Source organism: Alligator sinensis, unplaced genomic scaffold, assembly GCF_000455745.1.
Source record: "Alligator sinensis unplaced genomic scaffold, ASM45574v1 scaffold493_1, whole genome shotgun sequence".
Taxonomy (NCBI): domain Eukaryota; kingdom Metazoa; phylum Chordata; order Crocodylia; family Alligatoridae; genus Alligator; species Alligator sinensis.
The window spans coordinates 516165-526474 of record NW_005842513.1 but is presented as its reverse complement, the minus strand read 5'-3'; the positions used below and the strand labels follow the sequence as shown (position 1 = coordinate 526474).

The 10310-nt window shown below is 46.6% G+C and overlaps 1 long non-coding RNA gene across 1 annotated transcript in view; it reads left to right on the top strand.

The window, feature by feature from the left end:
- The first annotated feature begins 236 nt into the window (after positions 1–236).
- Positions 237–10310, top strand: part of LOC112551571 — a 51655-nt gene continuing 41581 nt past the window's right edge. The window contains exon 1 of the long non-coding RNA XR_003095877.1: positions 237–661. This is a non-coding gene — a long non-coding RNA (uncharacterized LOC112551571). The remainder of the gene's footprint in view (positions 662–10310) is intronic.

Sequence of the window (10310 nt, the reverse complement as noted above, 5' to 3'; positions counted from 1 at the left end):
CCCCCCCCCCCCCCGGCCCGGCCCGGCCCGGCCCCCCCCCCTCGCCCCGGCGTTGCACCGCCCGCCTGCGGCCGGCAGCAGGTAAGCGGGGGAGGGGGGATTCATGTGTCACAAGTCGGCGGGGCCGGCGCCGCGCAGGAACTTTCTTGCGGTTGCCGCCGGGAGGGAAGGAGCAGGGGCCGCGCAGCAGCGAGGACTTCCCTCGCCGGGAGCTCGCTGTTACATAAGCCGCGAGGGGCCAGGGGGGGGGCTTGTCCCTTCCCGCCTTGCTGCTTCTCCCGGGGAAACGCCGGAGCCGCGAAGAGAAAAGTTGGAGAACTTGGGATTGGGTCCCGGGGGCGGCGCGTGAATCACCCGCCCCGCGCCGGAGCCTGGCGGTGAATCATCGATGCCTGGCGCAAACAGCCGCATGCCGCGCCGGGGGGAGCGCAGCTTTGTTGTTGTGGCCGCGGCGGCGCCCGCGCGACCCCGCCGGGCTTCCCGGAGCCGTGACGGGGCTGCTGCGCGCGGAAAGTTTTGCGAGGCGAGGCTGTTTGTTTTCCTGGCACGGTGGGAAGGGACGGGGCTGAGCGGGAATCCCCCTCGCCTTCATGAGCGGACCCTGCGGCTTTCTTGCTCAGATGAGACCCCGAAGGATGAGGAGAAGGCCTTGCTATCTGGGGTATGTGGGTACAAATCTGGTTTTGAGCAGGACAGCAACAAAAATGCCATATTTACCTAAATCTAACCTGACACTGAATTTACAACAACCCCTTCTCCCCCCATAGTAGAGTCTATACCTAGAAAATTACTGTTATCATAAATTTGTCTCAAATTTGACCCTTTCTCTAATGTAGCAGGACACCCAGCAGTGTGTGTTTTGGGGGGAGGGGCAGGGTAAGGGCAAGTGCAAGTAGCCTGACCCTGACCTCCTGGCTTCCAGCATTTGCTCTTCCCTGGTGTCTGCCTCCATTCCCCACTCCTCCCTCAGCCATTTGATCCCCCACTGCCCCATGCTTCTGCACAGTGACCACCATAGAGGGTGTGGGGCCTGGGGCAAATCAGCCTGTGTGGGGCCCAGACATGGGGGGGGGGGAAGGGGTGGGGGTGGAAGGGTGGCAAGTGACTGGGTGTGAAGCCGGCCTGGCTCCGTGGGGCCTGGGGCAATTGCCCTGATTTGCCCCCACCTCCCCCACCAGGGACGGCCCTGCCTCTGCAACAGGTCCTGTGTTGCCCCATGTCTACCTGGGTAGATTCTTGCTGCCTCTTGCTGCAGATGTTGTATTTTCACTTGATACTCAATTCTAAAATAAGGCTTTGGTTTTCCTTTTGTTGAATGGGGAATCAAGTAAATATGGTTTATGTCCTAACACTCCAAGCTAGGGGCAGTCTCTGTCGAGTATGATTCTTTTTAATCTGTTCTTGGTAAACCAGAATAAATTCTCTCAGAGTAAAATTTAATATGCCCTATAACCCTGCATTTTGGGATACCGCTTGATAAATGTGCTACAGCTATACCCTTATAATAATAAGCTAATGCCTGTTCCTACTCCTCTTGATAATCATTCCACCCAGTGGGAGGAGGGCTGGACTTGGAACTTCTCAAACTTCTCTTTGGAATCCCACTTGCATCCCTTTCAGTCTTTTCCCTGACATGCCCGTCTCCTGCATGGGGAATGTAAAATAACATTAGCATCATGTATTTCTCTACAACAGTTCAATACAGTAAGCAGAAAGTTCTGAACGTATGCACGCACCTGCAATCCAAGAGCACATGTGTAGCGGGGTTATTTCATAGGTTCCCTTTAAATGCTGCTTTCTCCCTTGGCCAAACTATTTTCATCTCTAGTGGTATGAACTTTATGATTGTAGCTGTTCTCTAGATAGAAGTAAGGGAAGAAAAAATGTTCTTGATAGTATTGTTGGTAGTAATTTGTGCATTAGTGTTGGAGACAAAGGTCATGTCTTCATTTTTGTTGAATGCAGGGGTACTTCATAAATAACAATTCCGTAACTACTGACACATTGCAGCTGTTAAATGCAAAAAGATTAGTTTAGTTTAGTGTTTGCCTTGAAAATTTCAACACCTGAAAATTAGGAAGTTCAGAAGGTAGCAAAGTTGGGCTGCAGTCACAGGATAAAGTATGAAATAAGAGTTATACTTCTAAACAAATAACATTAATCAAAACTAGGTGTGCAGCATGGCTCAGTTAACATAGAACTGGGAGCTCTAATTTAAAATACTTTTTTTGTGCTTAAATAATCGACCTTAGTACAGCTTGAATGTCTTTTTGAAGAAATTATAATGAAAAAAGTAAAACAAAATAAGGTGAAAAGGAAAAAGCCTCACATTCAATGATGCCATGTACAGTTTTGCCCAGAAGTAGAACTGAGCTTAAATCAGTCAGGAAAATGGCAGAGTAGCAGTGTAAATGGGCTCCTCAGGTGCTCTTTCTACTCTGGTCCTTTGTGCTATTTTGATACCATGAGTTTCACAGTAAAATTGAAACATCCCAAGTTTCACTTTGCAGCCTGGAGATCATACAGAATAAAGTGAGGTGAAATGGATAGGTTTCAAGTAGTTCCAACACAGCACCCTCCTCAGGATTGCTAGGCAGATTACTGTGTGATCCCCAGCAAGACCCAAAGAACAATGGGATGTGAGAGAGAGTAGATATAAGTGAAGTGTCAAATGAACTTTGAATCCTGTTCCTTTTGTCTTATAGTGGGGTGTTTAGGCAGTCTTCTATGTGGTGTGTGTGTGTGTGTGTATATACCATACCTTAAAAAAAAACCAAACATGCTTTTTAAAGAAAGCGTGAATAAAATGTGAAGTATGAAATGAGGTAGGTATTATCTTGCTTATGAGTTATCAGATGTTGCTGCCTGCTTTGCAACATGTGACAGATGATTCTGTGACATGCAAGATAGATAGCAACAGCACTTTTGTGTAATTGTCTTCCAGCCACTTAAAACTGGATATGAGCAATCAGTCTCCCAGCTGAAAAAATAATGAGAAGCTTTCCTCGCTACACTTTCTGAGCTGGAGACGTGCAGTGGTCCAAAGCAGACTTCAGGGCACTGTTCTAGAAAACAGTGCTACCAGAGGCAAAACCAGGAAAAGATCATTGGTCAACTTCTCCACAAACAACTCCACACAATTCACATTAGTTTGATCGTTTGTCTGCAGACTCCGTGAATGGAGATACTTGTTGTGGTTCTTGCATGTTAGATGATGATTAATTATATATCTTACTAGCCACACATTTCAAACTACAGTGGGGCCAGAAAAGACCACTGTATGCAGCTTTCCCTTTAGCACTGTTCATTTCATCTTGCCTGTTAAAGTCTGATCTAACATGCTTCTAAATTTTGGCCATTTTCCGTGATGGTATATTCTAGTGATGCAGTACTTTTCCCTTATAGTGTTTCAGTGAATTTAGTATTGTGGAGAAAGCCAACTTGACAGCCATTGATTCTAAAGCCTTTGATCAACAGAGTGGGGGCAGCACAGAGAGCAGCCTCAATCATACCCTGGCAAAACTGCCTTTGGCAGGGAGAGTATTGGTTTTGTGTTTGTCTTTATGATAATTTACCATTTTAGTCCTCTCCCTGAGAACTGCTCAATAGGGAGCCAGTTATGGTGGGATATATATTTACACTTGTTTGTTAGTTACTCAACTATTCTCACGTACACTTTGTTACAAACAGAGATGCATTCAAATCACAGAGCCCCAGGGCCAAATTTTGCAGGCTTGCCATGGCCCTAGGGTCCAATTTTGTGGGCAGATTGTGGCCGCCCTCCTCAAGAAGGGTTGGGGCAGCTGGCAGATGCATGGGCTTCCCTTGCCCCCTGGCTCCACTTCCCACCAGGCCCTGGCCTGCATGGAGGGAGGGAGAAATTGGCCTCCCCTGGCCCTACGTGGGCTCAGGGATGTGCTGCTGCTGCTCCCTGGCCAGACTACACTATCTCATCTCAGCTGGGTTCCGCTCTCCTTGGCACTATCCCCCAGCCTCCACAGCACATGCTTATCATGGGATGAGCCCAGCTGGCCTGGGTGGCTGTGGCTGCCAAGAAGAAAAAAGAAGGGCCAGGCCTGTCCCTTTCTGCCTGGGCTGCAGGGCTGAGAGGCTGCATGAGGGCAGCCCTCACCCAATCAGTAGTCAGGGGCAGGGGTAGCAGCAATCTTGGCCTGAGTTTGCATTTTCTGCAAAAATCATGAAAAGGTGATTTCAGTACATCCCTACAAATAAAACACTGAACAGCTCTTATGTAGTAACAGTTTATGCTCACTACTGATTTGTGTAATATTTGATTTGCTAGCCTAAAGGTGAAATACCTCCAGAGCATTTTAATTTTGAATTCATCCAGCCCCTAAGAACTTTCCTGATAATCGGCCTGATTCCTCACACGATTGGACATTGGACATCAAAGACATTGATCCTGGTTCTGTTGTCACCTGAGACTGAATAATTCTCTTCCTCCTTAAAATCTCTACCTTAAATGTATTTGTAGACTTAAAGACCTTTTTATTAGTCAAAGGAATATGGAGCTGGAAAGGGCCTCCTGGACCATTGAATCTAGTGTCCTGCATTTGCAGACTGTCATTTAACTGATGGAATCTCCTGAATCACAACCTCCAACCCTCACCCACAACTACAAGGAACAGTATCCAAAATGCCAAGAACATGCCTGTATTACAGGTTTTAACCTGTTGACAAGGGCTATGCCAGCATCCTGCCATTGCAAGAGTGGGGAATAGTTAATATGCTCAGATCCTAAGAAAAGAATGAGGCTCCGTGCTTCAGCAGAAAGCACCCCCCCTGCAGTCAGTACCAGCCTGGTCTAAGAGGGAAAGTTCTTCCCCAGCTCCCACTTTGGTGATTAGTATAACCCTAACCAAAAGAGCAAGATCCGATTGCCTGGGGTTGGTTTTGTTCAGTGTCTTCGTCGGTGACCTGGAAGATGGCATACAGTGTACCCTCAGTAAGTTTGCAGATGATACCAAGCTGGGAGGGAGTAGTAGATACACTGGAGGGTAGAGTGAGGATTCAGAATGACTTAGACAAATTGGAGGATTGGGCCAAAAGAAATCTTATGAGATTCAGCAAGAACAAGTGCAAAGTCCTGCAATTAGGATAGAACTATCCCATGAAGTATATACTGGGGGCTGACTGGCTGGGCAGTGGCTGAGGGTTACAGTGGACAATAAGCTGAATATGATCAGGGCCAGACACAGGCATGGGCACACTGGGCAGCTGCTGGGGGCCTGAAAATGGTGAAAATAATAATAATTATTATTATTATCATTATCTCTGGCAACAAGGGGCCTGACACTCAAAGTTTACCCAGGGCTGCCAGGAGCCTAGGTACAGTGCTAAATGTGAGCCAGCAGTGTGCCCGTGTTGCCAAGAAGGCTAACGGCATACTGGGCTGCATTGGTAGGTGTTGCCAGCAGGTCAAGGGAAGTGATTATTCCCCTATATTCAGCACTGGTGAGGCCACATCTGGAGTACTGTGTTCAGGTTTGGGCCCCCCACTACAGAAAGGATATGGACAAATTGGAGAGAGTCCAGCGGAGGGCAACAAAAATGAGGGGGCTGGGGAACATGACCTGTGAGGAAAGACTGAGGGAACTGGGCTTATTTAGTCTAGAGAAGAGACTGAGAGGGGATGTGTTAGCAACCTTCAACTACCTGAAGTGGTGTGCCAGAGAGGATGGAGCTAGACTGTTCTTAGTAGTGGCAGATCACAGAACAAGGAGCAATGGTCTCAAGTTGCAGCAAGGGAAGTTTAGGTTAGATATTAAGAAGAATTTTCTCCCTAGAAGGGTAGTAAAACACTGGAACAGGTTACTCAGAGGTGGTGGAATCTCCATCTTTGGAGGGTTTCAAAACCCGGCTAGACAAAGCCCTGGTTGGGATGATCTGGAGATGGTTCTGCTTTGAGGAGGAGGTTAGACTAGATCATAGTTTCTCAACCTGTGGTACATGTACCCTTGGGGGTACGTGAGACGCAGGCACGGGGTACGCGGGTACCCCAACACTCTCTCTCTCGCCCTCTTTTCTTCTCTCTCTCACCCCTTCCGCCTCTCAAAACTATGGCAAAAAAGTTGGTGCGCTGCGCATTGTGTGGTGCTTTCAATTCCCCAGTAATAATTTGGCATGCCACGCTTTGCACGGCACTTGGTTCAGCCCTCCTAACTTTGGCCAACATCACCTCTAGCCCAGGTACTTGAGTTGTGCACCCCTGGTGTAAAAGGTGGCAACCCTACCCACACCAGATCGGACATCTGTCATATCACGGCCTTATATACACAGCCCTTCTTCCAACATATGACACGCAGTAGTTAGTCTGAAAATATAAAATCCCCTGGAAAATTGAGTGTTGGGATACTTATTACATTTTTCAGAAGTTAGGGGATACTTGCTACTTAGAAGGTTGAGAAACGCTGGACTAGATGACTTCCTGAGGTCCCTACCAACTCTAACTTTCTATGATTGTGAGCTACAAATAGAATCGAATCAAATTGGTAATTTTAAACACAGTGAAAATAGGGGAACCAACAGGTTAGCACAAGCTCTTCAAGATGTTTTTGAGTACTACAGTATATTCCCTGAACATTACATCTCCATGTTTATATTATAGGTTTTCTCCTTTTCTAGCTAAGTGAGAATTATTTTAATAGACTTTCTTGGTGGACTGACTTCTTGCATATTAGCTAGCTGCATTTCTTTATTCTGCATAAGATGTACAATATTTTGAATCAGATGGTGATCTCCATCATAATGAACTGGAGGCCTTTAGTTCCTTCCCACAAATTCCTAGTGGCAGCTTAACGGCAAATTTGCATTGATTGACACCCTGCAACTTTATTGATGTCAGAGGGTGGTTCAATGAAGAATTTGGCTTTTAAAATGTCTTTACTGTTCTGCTGTTCACTCAGTCAGTTGGGTGTTTCTTGTACCCGGTTGGTCTTTACCATGTATTGAAAGCCATTTTCTTCATTCAGCCATTGGTTTTCATGAGAATTTTTCAAGATTAGAAGCTTAAAGACTGAAAGAATTTGGAAAGTTGTTCTTTCAGGCTGCTATGCTTTTTTCTGTAAGTACAATGATAATGTTCCCTGTGACCCTTTAAAGGCATAACCAGAATTCAAAGTCTACATCTACATGAACACAGTTGCCCTGAAGCAGGAAGTCTTGAGAGAGAAGTCTGGAGGTAACTGTGTTTTTGCTACCATTGTCCCCAAAAGAAATAACTTGTCCCAGAAAGAAACTGTTCTGGAGAGTAAAGTTTCCTGGGTTAGGGAAGACTTACCTTTTTCAAAGGGTTGGTTGCATCATGTGTCCACAACTTTTTTCTTTCTTTTTAACCTCAAGGCAGTTGGGGTTTTTCCATGCTATGGGACAACTGAGGGTCATTCTCTGCCTAACTCGGTCTAGGGCAGGCATGCTCAACCTGTAGCCCACGGGCCATAGCAGGCTGCTAAGCCATCTCATCTGACCTGTAGGGCTGCCCATGGGTCCAGAAATTTGTCAGCAGGGAGCAATGGCCATTAATATCATCACCCTTCCCTGCTGCCAAGTTCCCAAGCCCTGTGTGTGTCCCCTTCCCCCCCACTTACAGGTCAGGACCAGGCAAAGCCTTCTTTCCCCCTGCAGGGCCTGGTCTATCTCCTTTCCCTTGCAGGCCAATGTTGGAACCAGCCTGCCCCTCCACGGCCATCCATGCTGCCAGATGGTGCCTGCTATACCTGCCCTGGCCACTGGATCAGGACCACTGACCGGATCTAGCTTGTGGAGGGACCGAACCAGGCATTGCCCATCTGGCCTGCTGGACAAGCAGTTTGGGCACTGCTGGTCTAAGGCAGCGCTTCTCAACCTTTATAGACTCCAGGCACCCTTAGACTCACAGCACCCTTCAGAAAATGCCAGTTCTTCATTTTTGCTTTTTTTTTATTACAGGGAAATAGTAGAACAGTCTTTCTGTTGCAAAGGACTCGGAAAGACCACAGCTATGCATTTTCATTTAAAATCCCTGGGTTCATTTTGTGAATGATATTGATAAACCTAACCGTACTAATATTGTGTGGCAACCTTGAAAGAATCTCAAAGTTTCCCTGGAACGTTGTGGTACCCTGGTTGAATATTACTAGTCTAGGGGTATGACTTTTGCTTTGGGCATGGGAAGTTGGGCATTTAATTGAAGGAGGTTCAGTAAGAACAAGTGCAAAGTTTTGTACTTAAGACAAAATATTCAAATGCACAAATACAAATTGGGAAATGACTGGTTAGGCTGCAAAAAAAGACAAAGGCACTATAGGGGACTGCAAGCTGAATATGAATTTACAATGTGTTATTGTTGTAAAACAAGCTAATACCCTACCAAATTATAGCAGCACTTGTTAATTGCAAATCAGGGGAACTGATTCTTCCACTTCATTTAGCATTGGTGAGACCTCGCCTGGAGTACTGTGTTGAGGTCTGGGCATTATGCTTAATGAAAGATGTACACAATTTGGAAAGAGTCCAGCAGAAAGCAACAAAAATAAATAAAGGTCAAGGAAACATGATTTGCAAGGAAAGATTAAAAGAACTGGGATTATTTAGACCAAGAAATGGACAAGACAAGAAAGTATGACATTAAATCACAACAAAGGAAATTCAGGTTGGATATGAGGAAGAACTTTCTAACTAGTTAAGCACTGGAAAAGATTACTTAAAGATATTATGGAGTTTCTATTATCTGTAGCTTTTAAGAACAGGTTAGACAAACACTTGTCTGTAATGTGCTTTAGGCAGGGTTGATCCTGCCTTGAGTAGGAGGTTGGACTAGATGACCACCTGACATCCCTTCCAGTCCTAATTTTCTATGAGTCCAAAGCCAGAGTTGCATGTAAGGTGGTGCCTACTCATGTTCTGATTGTTTGGCAGCAAATACATCTTTAACTTTGGAGGGGCTAGAATTACTCCATTCCTTTTTGTGCAGTTTTGTGAGCTTATTGTAACGTCTAACCACGACGTATTTGTTTCTTATCTACAACAGACACAGAAAATAAAAGCTATAGAAATGTTCCTATACTAAAAATCATATACCAGTTCCCTGAAGGAAGGATAACCTATTTCATCATATAAAAAGCTGGGAGGACTTAAGCACCTATTCTTTCCCCATGGTATCACACCTGTACTGCACCCTCTGTCTCACTCCTTTTTTCAATATTTTTTGGCTTTTTCTAAGACTTCCACAAGTATGCCCTAAAGGCTGTGCTACACGGTAAAAAATCCCATACCCAATACTACTGAATTATGAAACAAATCACTTACGGGACATGCATGCCCTCGCAAGCCACACTCAGGCTCTCATGGTAGCATAAATTCCTATATGCAGAGCAAGCACCTGATAAGCTTCTCACAATTACAAAATATATATGTAATATTTTTCAGTGGTATGCTTTTACATGCATTTCTTCAAGAAGGCAAATTAATTTGCCACTAATTGTCTGCAAACTGATTCAGTCTTGGAACATCATTTGGTAATCCTGACGTTAAGTGGTAAATTTAGCCAGAGGAGGCTGTTTAAGTTATTGACATTAAATTAGGGGTGCACCGATAGAGATTTTTTTGGCCAATACCAGTAGCCGGTTTTTAAGGAGGCATATCAGCTGATACTGATCCATTTTTTGATTATGTAGCTGGGCAGCTTGAAGAGCAGTATCTGGCTGGTAAGTCTGTTATGGTGGAAGGGGCATGTGGGGGCAGATCAAGGCCCCTGCGGTGAGGGTGGGGCTGGGGCAGGGGCTGAGGCAGGTGCTGCCCAGGTGGGGCATGGGATGGAGCTGCAGCTTGTCCGGGGGACATGAGGGGGGTGGTTCTTGCTGCTGCACGCACCCTGGGGGGGCATGGTGGGGCGTGTGCCCCCAGATCTGCACGCAGGGTGGGCTGCCGCTGTGGCCTGGGGCTGCACCAGGCTATTCCCAGTGGGGGCTGAGGCATGGGCAGCGGTAGCGCTGAGAGGGGACTATGGGGATGAGGCTGCAGCCACCCCAAAATTCACCATAGCTCCCCAACCAGCATTCCCTGTAAGCTGTGTTGTGTGCGTGGCACGCAGGCATGCCTGGCAGTGCAGCATGAGCACACCTGCATGGCTGCGCACACCACACATCTTAGAGGGAATGCTGCCCTCGACCCCGCCTCCCAGCACCACTGCTGCCTGCCCTGAGTGTAGCCTAGCCCAGCCCCTGCTGGGAAGAGCCCCAACCTGCCCTACCCCACACAGATCCAGGAACACATGCCCCTCCCCCATGTCCTGCCAGTGCACGCAGCAGCAG